This window comes from Schistocerca cancellata, chromosome 2 (assembly GCF_023864275.1).
Source record: "Schistocerca cancellata isolate TAMUIC-IGC-003103 chromosome 2, iqSchCanc2.1, whole genome shotgun sequence".
NCBI lineage: Eukaryota > Metazoa > Arthropoda > Insecta > Orthoptera > Acrididae > Schistocerca > Schistocerca cancellata.
This window is the reverse complement of record NC_064627.1, coordinates 1089727608-1089746473: the sequence shown is the minus strand read 5'-3', so window position 1 is coordinate 1089746473 and position 18866 is coordinate 1089727608. Positions and strand designations below refer to the sequence as shown.

The 18866-nt window shown below is 40.8% G+C and overlaps 1 protein-coding gene and 1 non-coding gene across 2 annotated transcripts in view; one reads left to right on the top strand and one right to left on the bottom strand.

Annotated features, from left to right (window-relative positions):
* LOC126161233 (frizzled-9-like) overlaps positions 1-18866 on the top strand; it is a 384093-nt gene that overhangs the window by 284241 nt on the left and 80986 nt on the right. The window lies entirely within an intron of this gene.
* Trnaw-cca (transfer RNA tryptophan (anticodon CCA)) lies at positions 10144-10215 on the bottom strand. Its single transcript has one exon. It is a non-coding gene; the product is annotated as a tRNA-Trp (tRNA).

The following is an 18866-nucleotide window of genomic DNA, read 5'->3' as shown; positions in this document are numbered from 1 at the left end:
GCGATCGCTGTATTGCAGTAGTCGAGTAACGACGATTTTTGTGAGGTAAGTGATTCATGAAAGGTATAGGTTATTTGTCAGTCAGGGCCATTCTTTTGTAGGGATTATTTAAAGTCAGATTGCGTTGCGCTAAAAATATTGTGTCAGTTTAGTGTTGATCAGAATAAGTAAAGAGAGAAATGTCTGAGTACGTTCAGTTCTGCTCAGCTGTTTGAAAATCAAATAACTTAAGAGGTTTATCAGCACAATAATTCATTAATTTTTCTAAGGGGACGTTTCAGTATATTTTACAGAAAGTTTCACAATTGCAGAAACTTCGTGTCTAATTTGTATTTACTTTGAGACGTAGTCACGTTAAGATTGCTGTGCACCAAGGAAACATTTCGATCGTCGGCCTTTGCAACAAGAATTGGAGCAAATGAATTATTGATAATTAAAGACGTAGACTTTTGAGAGAATTCTTCTATGAAATTAATAAGAAAGATCCAGAATCTTTTAGAAAACGAAAGGTGAAATAAAAAATGAAAAGCGGTGGACGCGAACCAGATACTTTTTTCTTCGCAACTCCTAAATCGCGATGCTACCAACTACGCTACATATTGGACAAAGCAACTAGCCTTGCATAAATGGAGTACGCTGTCTAAAGACCGTATCTGCATGTCATGATTTGGTATTTAACATGCAGACTATACCAAAAAGACGCGCTGTTGATAGATCACCACTGCGCCGCAGCATTAAAACGGTATACTTTCGTAGAACCAAGGTTAGAAGACTAAAATCATCAACTGCAGGAAGCCTTTACCTACCGATATGTAGTTTCTCGTCATTCTATTACAAAAAAATTGTAGCTAAAAGGAAACGTTTTCGAGAAATCCTGAATTTGCTGATGCTTTGAAACAGTTTATATTCATACTACGTACTCTGTGAGAGAAAAGAAAAAAAAAAAAAAAAAAACAAAAAAAAAAAAAACAAGCAAACACCAGATACGATGTTTTAAGCCATACAATTTGGCGGCGCAAATATTCTGCTTGTAATGTAAAACGACGTCACATTTCATTGGTCACTTTCCTCTCCACAAGGCAAAAATCTGACATACCAGATCACTTATTTCACGCTCCGCAGAGTAGAGAAACGTGGAATTTCACGCCACGTGCCGAACTTGGCAGGTAGCCAACAAAATGAAAGAACGCTCTGTAGTATCTAATGTGAGAGGTAAACCTCTGCTGCCTGTCACATCCCGTAGTTTACGTAACTCTAGACACTACTGTGAGGCGATATAAAATGTCGCAATGCCATAATTCAAAACTGGCAGTACACATTAAATATAAATTTCTCGTTTCACGCGCAGTGGGAGCTTAGTTGTAAAAGCTCCATTTGCTTTCTCAAAAGCACTCTATGCCACTTTCACTTTTCTGTTGATTTCCTTTGCTGTCCGCCCTGTCGTTGACTTAGTTACAAAAACTTGATACAGGCACTATGACGTCATCGTAATTTGTGCGCTGTGTTTATTACAAATTATTTCCGCACCGTATTATTGTTGCAGTGAAACAAGCTGATGTTACCCTCTGGGAGGATTTTTAAGATTGACCACGCATGTTTCTAATGGGCAAAGATATCGGGTTACAATTTTGAATTTGGTGAAATTAACAGAAAAAAACCAAACGGACTTTAACCTAGGGAGTTAATGAAAGTGATAAAATCATAAGTGAATAAAAAAAAAAATTAACGGGCGCGAGCCCAAGTAGGCACGTTAATTTGGAAATATACTTTTAAGAAAATTGAATATTGGTTATTGAAATTACTTTCGTTGAGATTTCTCTTTGATAGCAAACAGGATACAAACTGACACAGTGCACTCTGAACTGTGTGTAGCAGCAGTTACCAATAACGCACACACATCAGTAAGTTATAAGAAGTAATTTTGCACCAAGCTCATACCAATGACAGCTACACTTGTGAGCATTACTTAATCAACTACTGAAATGTTATTGCATGAAGTGCAGTACTTAATTTGGACATTAGGGACTTTTATCTTAACTGACGTAAAAAAATCAACAAATATGAATAATCTCATGAATACACTGTCTGTGTTCCTCTAAATACATCAGTTTTCCTCAGCAACAGTAACAGTTCAATTTTTTCTTAAGTGAAGAATATGATCGGTATCCATAAACTATTATAGTTTCTCTAGTCAACTCTCTCTCTCTGTTTATTACAGTAAAACATAAAAAAAACTAATTGAAAAAAGATAATCATTCACTTCACTTGGAGTAGTTCATAATTTACTTTGTAAGACATTAAAACACAATACAGGGCGTTTCAAAAAGAAAGAGCAGATTTCAAACATTTATTTCTCAAAAACTACAAATGATAGAAACACAATTCCAACGGTCCTTCACTCAATATGAGTACCAAATGTTACACAACAAATATCAAAACTGTACCTCAATATGAGCACCATTTGTTACACGACAAATATCAAACCGGTATCTCATTTCTTGCCACACACGACGCAACTGGTCTTTAGTTACCGAATTCACGGCCGCAACAATTCGATGTCGTACCTCTTGAAGAGTAGCGGGCATAGGTGGGACATAAACACAGTCCTTTATGTACCCCCACAAATAAAAATCGCAGGGAGTAAGGTCTGGTGACCTGGGAGGCCACAGACGATGACATTGATCTTGTGCTCCTGCTCTTCCAATCCACCGTCCTGGAATGGTGTTATTTAGGTACCGTCGTACAGGTTCAGAGAAGTGTGGTGGGGCGCCATCTTGCATGAAGATGAAGTGATTTGAATCTTCCTGAAGTTGAGGAAATAGCCAGTTTTCTAACATGTCCAGGTAAATGGTTCCTGTGATAGTTTTCTCCATGAAAAAGAAAGGTCCATAAACTTTGTTTACCGAAATTGCACAAAAGACGTTAACCTTTGGTGAGTCTCTTTCATGTTGAATAACGTCCCTCGGAGTTTCACTCGCCCAAATTCGTACGTTATGCCGATTAACTTTACCAGAAATGTGAAACGTTGATTCATCTGAAAAAATTAATCGTTCGGCAAAATTGTCCTCTTCCATGTCCTGTAGAATTGCAGTTGAAAATTCGAACCTTTTGTTGTGGTCGTCAGGACGCAATGCTTGCAATAACTGCAGTTTGTACGGCTTCATGTGCAGACGGTTACTCAGAACGCGCCATACCGTTGTTTTAGACATGTTTAGTTCGTGACTTGCCCGTGTCGTGGATTTTCTAGGGCTCCTTTCGTAAGCTGCACGGACACGCTCGACATTTTCATCCGATGTGCGTGGACGACCCGTGCTTTTTCGCTTGCAGATGCAACCATCTTCTACGAATCTGTGATGCCACTCATAAATTTGCTTATGACGAGGCGGCTGTTTGTTGAATTGACGGCGGAATGCACGTTGCACACCAACAATGGACTCTAACTTTGCAAATTGCAGCACACAAAATGATCGTTCCTGTGGTGTCGTCGCCATTTTCCTACAAACAAACGCCAGCGCCACTGCGGATTTGCATGGAACTTCTGCGCGGACCATTGAAAAACTTTGAACCTTTCTCTGACAAGAAACGTTTGAATTGTGTTTCTATCATTTGTAGTTTTTGAGAAATAAATGTTTGAAATCTGCTCTTTCTTTTTGAAACGCCCTGTATTAGGCATAATTAACTTCAAAAAAGGAACCATTCATGATACAAATCAAAACCACACTATTTTTGAGAATGAGCTTAAGTTATTTGCCTTTTTATCGCCTGTGAAGCAATTATTTTAGACAGTAATATTTTCACAATCTTGTACTGTATTCCTACAAAACTATGTGATAAACTAGGGATACTTTAGCAAAATCCTATCTAACTTCACTTCTGTGGTTTTAACTTTAACTTTTACTACTCCTTTTACATTAGGCAAAAATAACTTTAAAACACTTGAATGCAAGAATTGTACATTTAAATCAGGATACTCGGTTTTAGTAGCACTTAGCTGAGGACCCTGCATAGGCTCGTGATCAGGATAGAAAATATGGTTCCGGACGCAAATTTGTTTTTGTGATTATTATTCAAACCACACACAAATTAACTGGCCCATGCCCATATACATTATTGAATGTATGAAGTTAGTGAAACAGTGCCGAAGATAGGTGGCAAGTTACATGGCGGCTAACCTGTACTCACGGCTCTTGATGTTCGAATTCTCTATAAAATCTCTTCTTGGCTTCGGATTTTCACCATATTAGAGTCATCCCTTTTTGCCGAGAATACCAAATAATAGCCAGATCCACACCCGAGGCAAATCCATTGTAAAGCATCTTCGAATTGCCTCTCTTAGCAACGTCGAAGTGTACCGTGCTACGGTTAGCCACATACTGCGTACCGTCCACGCCAAGGAGCCGCTCAGTTCGACCGCCAAAACCACCTTTTACATCGCGCGATGCCACTTCCGTTGCGCGGGACTTCCCTATATCTTTTATATATTACAAATGCAAGTGCCCTAAGCATGAACATACACATATTATAATAATTATCATTTTAACAAATCATTTTGCTTTTTTCATATACACATTACAGAACTCTAATTTTCCTGTCACAAATCAAGGACTTTATTAACAAAGAATGCACACTCCATAATTGCAGATACACAGTTACATAATATAAACCTACTTCTAATCGATATAAGTGTTACAAGACAAACACATAACGGAAGAACAAGTTGGAAAATAGGTTGAGGAATATAAACTAGAGATGGGCAAACTGAAACACGTAACTGTTCCGAAACAAATGAAACAGTACAATGTGATGTTCCGATACGCTGTTTCGAAACAGTGAAACAGTTTGTTTTTTGTAATCTAATAAACCTACACATTTTACCATCTTGAATGTCTACTGTATAAGTATGTCCATATAAACACACACGAGGTGCGAGAGCGCTAATCATGTCGCAGAAAGTATGAAACTATCACTTAGGCGTCTTGGCAGTTTCGTATTTCCTGCAGCAAATGCGCTGCTTTCGTGTCGCGTGACTTTCATACTTTTCAATTGGCTCAGGACAGCCATAGCTGAAGACAGAAGAACCACCACGAACGGAACTGGAGGTGGGAGCAAACTGCAGAAACAACGGATATTCTACTGGGAGTCCCACATTCCGTTAGTATGGGTAATATACCCATCCTGCTCATTTCCATCTACACAAAGGGAATCATTGTGGGTAATAGGCACATTGACTATACACTCACAAATAACGCCAAATAATTCAAATAAATAACAAAATATAACAAACATTTTTTGTCTTTCAAGGTGTTTCGAACCGTTACTATAAATTCACCATGCTTCCCAACCCTTCCCGTACACCATTACACTATCAGCGATTTGTCAAACAGATTGCTTGCAATTATACCTACATCAAATTTATGTATATGTCTAATAACTGTTACTCTACGCCTTTTTTTATTCAAAATGTTGTAGGCTTACTTGCGTTTCTTAATATGATTACTGTACATGAACAGAGAAGCGTATGTTATAAAAAAAAGTGTAATTTAACTGAATGATTTTCACATATTTATTATTTTGAATGTGAATAGTATGCGTTGTTTTATTGTTTAGTTAGTGTTTATAAAGCAGATGTTACACCATTTCGAAACAGGACAGTCAGCTAGAAACGAAGCTTTATTTTCGGATATCTTAAGCTTCCTGCTAATGCTTGTCAAAAAGATTTCGACACTCTTGAAAGAGTTTCGTGAAGTGGTATGTTATATTTCAGTACCTGTGCCGAGCCCGAATCTCGTCCGACACAGAGTGGAATGAAACATCACTGTTTCGATACAGTTAGTCCGTTCCAGGCACAGGTGGACTGAAACAGCCTTATTTTGAAACAACGATACAGTTTCTGTGGTTGGCTCGAGATCGAATCTGGTCCGAGACAGGGGCGGAATGAAACACCACTGTTTCGAAACAGTGAACCACAACCGTTCCGAAACACTGAAACAGTTCCACGTATCGATACACTGTATCGAAACATAGAAACAGTGGCCAGGTCTAATATAAACAGTCAAGCCGTCCGCACACGGAGACTGAAAAGGAGCGCAACAGGCAGGCGATCTACTTCGGCAACTGGTTGCCGATTAGCTGGCAACGCAGTTCCGCACAAGGGGCAACTCACGTGTCAGAAATGAGAAACTGCAGTTTTCGTGTGAGAGCGAGGAGGAGAGGGTGTATTGTTTATCGCACAAGAGCATCTTTCGGATACACTCGGCATGTCCTGCACAGATTCAAGCTCAGAGGACAATGTAGTTCTCTATTATTATTTCACACTAATAAAAAAACGAAGAAAATTCTCGATTTATCCGTACATACGCAGAAGTGTAAAGTGCAAGCTGTATATATTGGGTTGGTGTATATGTCTCTAGCGTCTCTCCATAAGTTTAATCAACACAATACATAATACAGACTTCACTGCTTACAACCATCTGCCAAAACTGGGGTAATTTTACGATTCCGCGACGGTAGAAATCACGTGGTTTTAGGACGAATTTTCCTTGACAGTTGCTTGATAGAGCGGGAAAGGTGAAAATTTGAGCACGCAAGATCAGGTGAGTAAGGTGGGTGCGCAATGAGTTTCCAACCCAACCCTAGTATAGCGTTTTTTGTCACTAGCAGAATGCCTGCGGCCGTTGTCGTGGAGTAACGTCACATCACGCAGTCTTTCTGGTCGTTGTTTCTGGATTGCGTCTGCAAGACGCCTTCGTTGTTGACAGTAAACGTCAGAAATGAAGCAATCCGTAGCACACCAGAGGATGCAAAACATTATCTTTCGTGGTTACGCGCAGGTCTTTATACGGGGAGTTGCTGCTTTGTTTGGGCTAAACCAAAAAAATGTTCAAATGCGTCTGAAATCTTATGCTAAGGTCATCAGTCCCTAAGCTTACACACTACCTAACCTAAATTATCCTAAGGACAGACACACACACCCATGCCAAGGGAGGTCTTGAACTTTCGCCGGGACCAGCCGCACAGTCCATGACTGCAGCGCCCTAGACCGCTCGGCTAATCCCTCCCGGCTGGGCTGAACCATTCCATTCTTTTGATTTATGTTAGCATAAAGACACCACTTCCCGTCACCAGTAACGATACAGGATAGGAATGATCCATGTTATTCACGAACCAATTGATGAGGAGCAAGCAGAGATGCACATTTGGCCACCCGCAGATTTCTGTGAATTTGGCCTAGTGCATGAGGTATCCATACACCCGATTTCCGGTTTTTGAAACTTCCCCATCACATGCAAATGCCGCACAATGGTGGAATGATCACAGTTCGTCATATCTGCCATTCATCGAGTACAATGCCGGGGATCATTGTGCATTATGCGTTTAAACGATCTTCATCAAAACTCGAAGCTCTTCCTGAATGTAGAAAGTCACTGATCAAAACGATCCTCCTTAAAACGAGAGAAACAGTTTTTTGCCGAGATCTGGCCAATGGCATTGTCCCCATACACGGCGCAAGTGTTTCTGGCTACTTCCGCTGCTGTCATCCCTCTACTGACCTCAGCAGGCACTCCATTTTATAACTTCCACAACTACACCCTCGCTACCTCCAAATATGTAAACTCAAATAGTTACAGTAAACTACAAATCGAAAATAACAATCGATAAATAAATCCATAGGAATTGTTATAGCAACATGCAAAACAGAAACGCAAATAACTTATGCACCAACCTAATAGCAACCAGTGAACTATAACCGACCGATTCGAAGTTCATAGCTTTTTACAGAACGACTAAACAGTGCTACTGTGATTTGGTGCAGTTGACTTTTTCCGCCATAACACATCGTTACTTTTATTTTGAAAACCCAAATATCTTGAAATGGTTTGTGTGCTTTTTGTGATGCTGGTTTGCGTTCGTTAGATCATTTGTAGGTTAGCACCATTGTATTCATACGTACCGGAGATATGTGGCTTTTCACTGTTCATTTCCACTTGACAATGTAATTTTATTGAGCGACAGAGGCTGCTAGTCACACAAAGGAATACTACCGATGTGAGTTACAATTTTTTGTATTGTTGTTTCCGTTGACATACCGGTAATTTATTTTAAACAATAGGTGTACACATGTATCTCTTCCCACTTCACACTCCGCTTTCTCTGTCAATCTCTCCTGCAGTAGCCTCGGAGCTTGTAGTAACTGGGAACGCTCGGCTTTCCTATAGAAAGCTAATGTTCACGACCTGCTTGTTCGTCTTCAAAGTGAACCAATATGGAGCTGTGTTCGTGAACACGACGCAAGCCAGACCGCTTGAGAGCACGGTCGCCGAATCGTCGACAACTGGTTGACAACGCGTTGCAAGCGACTGTCTACGGAGTCACTGCGCAGTCGCGTCGTTTACGGAACCCTTTTTAACCGGGCCAATGACATACACGGGCCTTGCAACGAACTTTTTACTCACGCTAGTAGGCTTGTCCGCCACACATCGGCAACGCTCGGCTCCATGGAGGGCCCACGGGAAATCAATATTTCATTGAAATAGTACCAACTGAAGGTCTTAATTTCGTCGTGTGCTATCGAGTACTTGCATGCATTTAAATTCGCAGAGAAGAACTGTTAAACTCGTCTAAAAAAGATACTCGCTCCACGCCAGAGACGGTTGCTGGTACTCGAAGACCTGCGATCACGGGTTCCCGAGTTCGATCCCGGCCGGGTTGGGGATTTTCTCTGCCCTGGGACTGGGTGTTTGTGTTGTCCTCATCATTTCATCACCATCATTCGTGACAGTGCCTATAATTGGATTGTGTAAAAATTGGACTGTGTGAAAATTGGGACTTTCTACGGGCGCTGATGATCGCGCAGTTGACCGCCCCACAAACCAAACATCATCAACGAAGACCTGCAGTGTGACGTACGCGCCAAAGTCTGTCTTCCGAGCGGGCCTCGCTTTGGAAGTGCACATCAAGTGATTCGCTGCCGACCCGTCACCATTTCACGTCGGCAACGAATTGCTTTTGAGTCGCTCAGTGTGTGGAGGGCCTCAGTATTCATTCGCTCCCCACTGTTACGAAATACCCTCTGCCAGTTTTCCAGTACGACTCAGAGACGGGTGTGATGGATACGAAACATCTCGGTAATCTACAAAGGAATGAGTGTCGTGAGATCTGTGAGAGGCTGCACGAGATTAGATAAGATTTTTAAAAAAATCGAGATTCTGAAAAAATGTATATTTCATTTGATCCTGTCTCGTTTTTGCGAGTTGTTTAAAGCACTTTAGACCGTTACTCGCCACCTCTTTCTTAGACCTAATGGTCATCCTTTACCCTTCGTTTAATGAGACCTACAAGAGAGAACAAATTCGTGAAACATGTGAGAACTCGTACTCTGCTAAATGCGTATGTAGTAATTGATTTATAAAACTGAAAAATAATGTCGCATTACAGTTTACTCATCCAGTCATTTCAGCCCCTACTCTTCTTCCCTGTCGTTGTGCAATCGATGTATGAGGTCCACCAAATCGCCGTTTTTGCACTGCTGGCTATTGCATGCTTGATCGGCGCCAGTTCCCCACAGCTATCAGGCGGCCATCTGTCAGTGAATAGCGGTAAGCCAGTAGTAATAAGTACCGCGTCGCTGTTTTAGGCCCGTATGTTTATATTTGAAGTAGATGATGGCAAATTTTGTAAGACCAAGAAAAAAAAACTAAATCCGAATGGCTAAACCAGCAGACCATGTCGTGTTTCGCTCACTGCACCTCAGGTCGCTGTCGGTAATTGTCAGTAAGACGCACATGGAAAGATAAGTGTGGCGTTTGTAAACGCTTTACACCCATTGCGAATTAAGTTATCCTTTTTGTTGTATGAAATGAATATTTTCAAAATTTGGTGACAATTGTGTGTGTTAACCAGCGCTTAAGTGCATATAACTTGTCAGTCGTTACTAATCATAGAGAAAGCAATATTCTTTAACAATTACCAATGACGCTAACAAGTCACTTGAGGCTGATATTTCATTCTTACCATGTCAAACGGTCAACTGACTTACAACCAATTTTGATTCTTTATAAACTGTAGTTGTGTTGTTTTACTTTATAACAAATCTTTTGCTTACATGTTTTTCTTCTCATTTGGTCATACGCAAGAAAAATATTTTGACCCCGACGTGATTTGAACACGCAACCTTCTGATCTGGAGTCAGACGCGCTACCGTTGCGCCACGGAGTCAGCGTGGGTGAAGCATCCTACCGCTTGGAACTCACTGTGGAGCACAAGCATTTGGGATTTGTTTCCTCGATTTTCCAACTAAATTATACAGTTATGTTGCAAAACTACAGTACAAGATGGCAACAGCGCGTTAAACTCCACCGGCAAACAACAAGGAAGTTAATCCGGGGTAAAGAAAAAGTGAAATGGGTGCTACGTCAGTTATTTCAGTTACACTGACTGTTTCAAACCATTCTTAAAAGTCTTAATATAGTGCCATTTGTTACTACTAGAGTAACAACGTATTTGGGTTTTGCCCAGCCGAAATACAGTATTTCATGTCCGCATGTAAGCTAGGAAATGCTACTGTGAACAACCTTCAGTAAGTTGTGCAGTAAATAAAATTATTGGAAAGATGTGTCTGCTTCGATTTTTAACATTGTCTTCAGACGAAAACTAAATTTAAAATGTCCACATTTTCGCTTATAACTTTCGACTTAATGATTTCCGGACCACGGTTCAAATAGCTCTGAGGACTATGGGACTTTACTTCTGAGGTAATCAGTCCCCTAGAACTTAGAACTACTTAAACCTATCTAACCTGAGGACATCACACACATCCATGTCCGAGGCAGGATTCGAACCTGCGACCGTAGCGGTCGCGCGGTTCCAGACTGTAGCGCCTAGAACCGACCGGCCGGACGACGGTTCCTTATCGTAAATTGGTATTTTCGCCCATCTCCGACATCCTTGACACCTTTTGCCATCTTCACGGTGATACTCAACGAACCATGTATGTTTGGGAATGTCTACGCGTCTGTTTAGGTTCCTCTTCTGTGACTCTCGTAACAATTCCTGACGAAAGCAGTTTCTGTCAATAAGTTGTTTGCTAATATAAGGGCGCCCTCTCGCTCTTTCATTTATACTACTCATGCAGGAGGATAAACAGTTAAATTAATTAAGAGTTGCTGATGGAGAACGCAAGCAGCCACAAATGCTTTTAGAAGCGCGTAAGGACGAAAACTAGACTTGTAACTTAGTTGCTTGAGGTGTTCTCTATTACCCAAGTCATCCGCACGGCAATTAAGGTGACGCTAGATACTCAAATATTCTTATGCAGTGCGCAACGACATACAACTGACGAAACTAATGCTGTAGTAAACCTAGTGCAGGCATCTACAGATGGGCATCATAGCAGTAAAATAAAGCCATTTTAAAAGTATTTGTTGCTGGTTGCTTTCTCCATCAACAATCGTTAACTGAAGCGTAGATAAAATGCTATAAATAATACAAATTTCTAATTGTGAATACCGTTAGTGTTGAAGGAACAATTTCAAAGTTATACATATTTTGATGTAATGATGTCTCCTTTCAATAATGCGGTGCTGGTCAGGGGCGATTCTAGAAGTCGGTCAATGGAATATTGCTTCACAAAGGGAGAGTTGGGGTCCCCCACCGACAATTGGTAAAATTTGGTTTGAAGTAGTTTCTGGTAACTGTTTTGGGTTCAGGGTAAAAACGTGTCTACAGAATGTGTGTGCCCGGGAAAATAATACGATTTGACCCATATGTCCGGCGATTTCTAAGTTTTGGTCTGGGGTCAGCAATTTAAGTTTTGGTAGGCATACCCGACATATTTAGCTTTCTTGATTATTGTAAGTGGTACTCGTACATTAATATACAGCCAATGTGTATTAATAAATAATATATTCTTTTGTTAAAATGTATTTGAAATACATTGCAACCTATATTGCTACATAATTGTAAAAAATGATTGAATCTGTTGAAGTAATATATTCCCTGATATCTGAAGTCATTTTGTCCAGTGAAATATAATACTTCATTGGGGGGGGGGGGGGGGGGGGAAACTGTGTAGCACGCCAAGCCCCCCCCCCCCCTTTTGCCTCAGCCCCTGGTGTTGGCGGCTAATATTCAACACGCACTTCATAAAAATTTCGATCAATCGAAAGCCGTTACCTTCATGCGCGTATGTATTTTATGTAGAGCACAACTTGCAAAGCAGACAACGTACATACTTGTTTGCTGATCTCGCCGTTGGGTATGCCAGTTAATTCAAACTGACCGCCATCAGAATTTCGTGTGCGCAAGATCAAGAAAAGGAGTCGAAGTACTCAACAACGGACACAGAAAACCCATAAAAGACCGATTTCAGGCAATATTTTAGCATTTGACACAAACGTGCTGTCATAGTAACACTATTACACAACCAAGAAGACATGTAAATGAAAATACAGAGTTAACGAGTCGAGAAAGAAATCAAGATTTTGAACAAAAATGAAAAATAATACTGTTGACTCGCACCAAGACCAGGAAACCACTTACCTACAAGTGTGTGAAACAATGCGTAATAAAAATGTAACGGCAAGTATGATATGGGTGTTGATCACAAGCATGTAATACGTCAACATTAACAGCCGTAAACGGATAAAATCAAACTACTCAGATGTAATGCAACTATTACAGAGTCTGAATAAGCGATTATCCATCCTTGGAATCGGGCTGAGTGCACGGTTAACTACGTGAGCAACAGGAATGACTATTGTTTTAGAGGTAAGACTGGAAAACAGTATAATGATATGGGGAGATAAAAGTTATGTTCATAAAATTTCATGCTTTCTCTAACTTGTATCGTATTATACGTAAGTAGAGTTCACAAACTGGCTAGAAGGCATCTGTGAGTACTGATATTATGCAATAATTTACCCAACAGAATGGTGGTGAAGCTGCATTCTGCGCATCGGATTCCAGAAATGTTAGCAGCTCCTCTCTCTTTAACTGCGTCTGTGCCTGCTTGGTCATCATCAAGACCTCAAAGACAATATTGCGCACTCATCAAAGTACGCCCAGTCTACGAAATGTGTGAACATTTGTTACAGCTGTTTCTGTAAAGGTACGTTTACACTGGGATACATGTATCGCGACATGTATGAGCGACATGTCAATTTGACATGTCGCGATACATCACCTCATACAAAAATTCACGGAACTTGTATGCGGACCCTCGAGCTCATACATGTCGCGTATACATTTTGTATATCGCTTTTTGGCCATATACGCGACATGTATGAGCGACATTTGAACTCGCGCATGCGCAGTACTACCATTTCCTGTCGTCTTGTCGCCTGCCGCTTATTTTGACGATTAGCGCATGCGTAGTACCAGGCTCTTTGGCGGCTGTTTGAGTTTTGGAGGTGCCGACTATCATTTCGACGTTAATGTATCTGCATAGAACATCAAAAAGTGCCATATGCAACATTATTCTTCGTGTTTGCGAGGCCATTGTGCAAGTGTTATTCCAAGAAGTGAAGGTAAAAGTTTTATATATATCAGAGTATGTAATACATTCTATAATTTTTTCATGCATCTGGCACGTATATCAGTTTTTTGCTATTATTCCGGCGGCCTCGCGTGATAATGTTGACAACGGATGCCGACAATCGTGTGTGAGACGTTGGCATTAGCAATCGCGCGACAATGCAAATGTTTTGTAATGAAATCTTCGTTTGAAGAGGAATCCCCAGTGGCCAAAGAACGGAGTGTTACTGCCAACTGATACTCTGGTGGAATCGCTTCCCGAAAGTTTGTGTTGGTTTTGGACACAAGAGGAGCCACAAGTGATAACAAACCGCGGAAATCCTCCATACTCATCCTAACATAATTTCTAAAATATGCGCCATCCTTTAGCGTTAATTCGAGAGAACCTCTCTCTGCCACCATCTACGCTTCCTCTGCCTTTTCTTCCTACCATCTTCCAAAAGAGCAAGTGTACCAGCACATAAAAATGTGAAATCTTCCAAATCGTCGTCGTCGAAAGCTATCGCACAGTGACATATATCAACCAGTGTAAACGCACGCTCATACATGTACGAGGTTGATACTTGTCAACTCATACAAGTCGCGATACATGTCGCAAAGTCGCATATACATGTATCTCATACATGTGCCGATACAAATGGCAGTGTAAACGCATCTTAACAGCCACATACTACTACCGCTCTGCAATGCCAAACAATGGAAATTAAAAACAGTTGGAGCCCACTCGTTCCAAAGATATAGTTTACAAATCGATACATGTAGGCAAAAAAAGAAGGGAGGTGGCACTACAGACTTACGCTGTACGTTGTTTTGAAGCCAGGGTGGGCGCCATTTTAAGTAGCCCTAAACATTAGCACACTACTGTTTACTAGCGCTTCTTGTTCATTATATCTGTCGTGTGCGCGCTATAACTGTTTTAAATACTAAAAATTATAGAGCTTACAAGAATAACATAGTGTCAGAGAGGCAATTTCGAACGTTTTTCTGTTCTTGGATGCATATTTGTTCTAGTAATACTATACAAGCCAGCGTGACGTCACCGGAAGTGTCACTGCGATGAATCTAACGTTTTGGGCTAGTTAACATGGCGGACACCGGCTTCAAGTTTATGACGTAATGTCACCTCTTTTTTTTTTTTTTTTTTTTTTTTTTTTTTTTTTTTTTTTTTTTTAAACCTCCATGTGTTGATACTTCCTGTTGGTGTATAATGTACCTATGGCTTAAATGGTGATATAAATATCTTTGTATGCTGACAGGTTCATAAATATTTTGCTGTGATTTACTTATGGAGCAAACAATTTTAGATGACTTCATAGATAATGAGTGAACATGATTTAAGAAATTTACTTAACATCTTCCACTATTCCAATGCGAATAATGATATTTTCGTGTTATTTCCTGGGAGTTTTCTCTCCAGGACTGTACACCAGTGGACATGAAGATTATGAACAGCTACCATTCCACATTAATGTTGCACTATGCCCCTAAGGAAGATATAATTTTTCTTGTAAAGCCATATCTTTACATAAGTACTGCAATCCTGCATCAATTTTAAATCTACTTACTGTGCTCAAGTCTTTCCAACTAACCGTCCGTTATATTGTTATTGTGTTTCCAGTCCAGAAACTGCTTTTATGGAGTTGCTGATACTAGTCTATTCTCTCCAAGCAAGATTATTGCAACCCGCATCCACTGGAACTGCTTACCGTGCTCAGTCCTTGATCTCCGTCTTCATTTTTCCCCAATTCCCCTCAACACTCCAATACCAAATTAACAATTCCTGGATGTCTCAGAGTGTATCTTATAGACCAAATCATTCTTTTAATCAAGTGTGCCATTCATTTCTTTTTTCCCCTCTTCATTAGTTATCCTATTTACCCATCTTATTTTCAACATTTTTCTGTAACACCGAATTTCAGAAATGCCCATTCTCTTCTTGTACATACAGTTTTTGTCACCCACATTTCACTTCCATGTAAGTCTACATTCGGCCGGGGTGGCCGAGCGGTTCTAGGCACTATAGTCTGGAACCGCGCGACCGCTACGGTCGCAGGTTCGAATCCTGCCTCGGGCATGGATGTGTGTGATGCCCTGAGGTTAGTTAGGTTCAAGTAGTTCTAAGTTCCAGGGAAATGATGACCACAGCAGTGAAGTCCCATAGTGCTCAGAACCATTCGAACCATTTTTTTCTTCCAACACTCAATATATTTCTCTTTATGTTATACCTATATTTCTCTATTTTGTGAAATATGTTGTATTTATATTGCCAGTTTACATGTTGTATCTTATTTAATTCTACAGTCGTAAGGTTTATCCTACCCAAATAACATAATTCTTCTATTACTTTCACCATCTCATTTCCTACTCCAATTACAGTACTTCAGCATCACATTATTTAGTTCAGCCATATTCCATTGGTCATGTTTTACTTATAGCTCTTTTCAAAGACACTATCCATTCTGTTCAACTGACTGACTTACACATCATCGAAACGTGTTCCTCCCCCATGTACTTCTTTTCTAATTTTTTTCTCCATCAGTTACAGCTACTTCCATCCGTAGCAATGAGTTATGCGTTTTAAACATACCAAGCCGCAACGAGGTTCGAAGTTTAAATGGTTCAAATGGCTCTGAGCACTACGGGATTTAACATCTATGGTCATCAGTCCCCTAGAATTTAGAACTACTTAAACCTAACTAACCTAAGGACATCACACAACACCCAGCCATCACGAGGCAGAGAAAATCCCTGACCCCACCGGGAATCGAGAACGCTACCGCACGACCACGAGCTGCGGGTAGGTTCGAAGTTCCCGTTAAACTGCACGGCCCCCTACAACTGGTTGCCTAAGTCACTTCGAAGGTTGGAGGAAGGTAGTGGCATACTATCTTGAACAGGACAATGCCTTGCAAAACTTCGCGGGCTTCGAACCAACTTTCGGTATGATGACAGCTTTACTTTACAAATTCTGAGCGACTCGGCCACTGTAAGTCCCACCCAGTACTCGAAATTATCATGTGCGGATTTTCATTGCCCAGTACACAAAATTCCTGCTGTGACGTAATTATAACAAGCTAACAAGATGTAACCGTGAACGCATTTTGAACAATACATGTAAGGAAGAGTTCCATGTGGTGTGTGCTGTTCCTGCGCGGTCCCCATGATTAATTGTATTATTAATGTATTATGAGGAGGCGTAAACAATGAATTCTAATACGTGATACCATAAGTATTTGCTCGTTCCTTTCTGTTCAGCCCGTACACAGTCTACAATCATGTGTGATACGCTTACAAAACTTGGTTGCAGTGTGTTCGCCGCTTCGGGGTGTACACATTACCCGCTGACTTCCCCGGCCAGCAGCCAGAACAGCGTGAGAAGCGGTGGCAGGTATACATTCCTGCCGTCACAAACCCAGGGTACGTCACAGGCAGTTAGGCGCGCGCAGGAAGGCGAGGCGTCAAGCCGGCCGTAATGCAAACCGGCGCCCTTTTGTGCCCCGGAACAAACCGCGCTTTGTTTTGAGGCCGCCATTGTCCATCCGGAAACCTACACCCGTGTTCGCTGGAACACAGGCCGTCAACAGCCTCCAATAATAGAAGAGGGTCTTGCAGCGCAGTCAAACGCGCCGCTTTTTTCAGCGCCGTCCGCCAAGGCGAGAGTAAAACGACAATTCGGCGCTACGCTTGAAATCTGTATCCGTGTTTTCATCTCTTGTTAATGTTACGGAACGTACCACAGGTCGTATTCATACTTATCGTCAGTATAGAAACGGTATTTTTAATTAAGATACAGGTGGTTTTTGTATATTTACATAAAATTTGGTTTTGTCGCTCAATTTTTGAATGAGTCGCTGAACACTGTAAAGTTACCGCCATTCAGCACGTAACGACAGTTCCATGAGCGGAGACAGCGCTGGCGGTTATCATTCACAATCGCGGAAATTAAAGCAAGTGCTGCGCTCATGCAAGGAACCTTGATGTTATTACGTCGAAACGGCTAGGAAATGTTGACAGCTCTCATTATCGTTCATGATGAATTACAATGTACAGCAGAGATATCGACATTATTTTGCCTTCGCTTTTTTTATAGTAATAGTACCAGTTGGCGATTTATGGGTATATTATGAGTCGTTCAGAACCAGTAGTAAGTGGGAGGTTCTTGAGGAAGTGATGGTGAATTCGTGGTGTATAGGGTAAGCGATACATCATGTCCTTATTCTTAACTACAAAGATTTTCGTTGCATTCTCTACAGGGGCTCCTGAATGACCGGTGACGACGATAGTAATGATCGTTCTCCACCCTTATTTTGCTTAAGATTACCTCAAAGAAAAAATACCTTCATTTAGAGATTGCTTGATAAACATTTGGAATGGCGAGCCTTTCACCACTAGTAACCACCTTACGTGTAGCCAGCTGAAGGCTCGACCATTAACAGTTTTTTTTTATTTTGATTGGTGATTACATCCTCCAAAGCCTTTGTGGATAAGAATTCCTCTCTCTTCATGTTGATAACCTTGAACTGTGGAATATACCGCTCTGAGGATTTGAAAAGATGGACTGAATCTTCCAGTGTGTAGACATGTAGCACCATTTTGGTTGCAGATTCAATTATTCCAAATCCATAATCAGTTGGGAGAAACAAATGACCAGATACCAGGAACTCGTGCTCTCTTACATTCGCTGAAAAACCTAGGTCATAAACCAGCTTCAGAAAAATGAGTAGCATTTCTATATTTTAGTTCTGTCGGCAACAGCAATCAGAATATAAAATAGTATGCTTGTCGTTGGAGTCATTATTCTTTGAATGCTTCTTCACATCAATGACAAAATACTGAGATCTCCTTACACCACTTGCCTCGTCAGCAACATACATGTCAGTACTGAAGCAATGTACTTCCAAACTGTACCTGTGCATGTTTTTTTTTAGTAGTAAGCCGATGGGGTTGTAAAATGTAAGGCCTCTTGTAGATCAAATGTGCAAGCGTAAACACTATTTGAGGTTTTCTCCTTGCCAGTGCGGAATGTTGCTCTAGCCTGCTCAGCTCTCCAAATATGTTCCTGCTCTGTAACAAGGGTTTATTTCTCACCTATCTGCTGCATGGACATTCTTTTCTAAAGCACAACAGAGTCGACAAGTACCTCTGTTAGGAGGCTTAAAGTGCAAATTAAATTTGTTGCTGAAAATTTTGTGACATGTTTTCTCTTTTACTCTTTGTTCCCTCTGATTCCAATTTTTTTTTCCCAAGTAAAGGAGGTACAATTTGTGAATTGAAAGTTCAGGATGCAAATACTTATTTATAGGATTATCTTTCCTAGAATAGTGAATACAGTATGC